Source organism: Camelina sativa, unplaced genomic scaffold (assembly GCF_000633955.1).
Source record: "Camelina sativa cultivar DH55 unplaced genomic scaffold, Cs unpScaffold14345, whole genome shotgun sequence".
In the NCBI taxonomy this organism is placed as follows: Eukaryota; Viridiplantae; Streptophyta; class Magnoliopsida; order Brassicales; family Brassicaceae; genus Camelina; species Camelina sativa.
In genome coordinates, this window is record NW_010935374.1 from 1 (window position 1) to 330 (window position 330).

The window sequence follows — 330 nt, forward strand, 5'->3', positions numbered from 1 at the left end:
TACTTTCTCCTTGTCTGAATCTGAGAGGCCAAGCTGGGAACAGTAAGACAAATAGATAATAGTGAGTCTTAAAGGCTGCCTCTAGTTAACATTTTATGAAAATTTCATCTTAACATCTTTAAAAAACATAAAATAACTCAGGAACGAATGTTATATAAAGTATGAAATTAAGAGAAGTGGTACCACTGAAGAATGCACAGCTGAAAACACAGCTACATCAGCCGCTGATGGCGTCAATCCATTTCCCAAGAGCACCGACTTGGTACCTAACTCAACATTCAACTTTTCAAGAGCTGCAAAGCAATCCTTGGAAATTGCAGGGAAACCTTC

The 330-nt window shown here is 38.2% G+C and overlaps 1 long non-coding RNA gene across 1 annotated transcript; it reads right to left on the minus strand.

Annotated features, from left to right (window-relative positions):
- Positions 1-2: 2 nt before the first annotated feature.
- LOC104775431 lies at positions 3-324 on the minus strand. The gene is made up of 2 exons (XR_765913.1): positions 184-324; positions 3-33 (listed from the first exon to the last, which is right to left on the minus strand). It is a non-coding gene; the product is annotated as an uncharacterized LOC104775431 (long non-coding RNA).
- Positions 325-330: the final 6 nt, after the last annotated feature.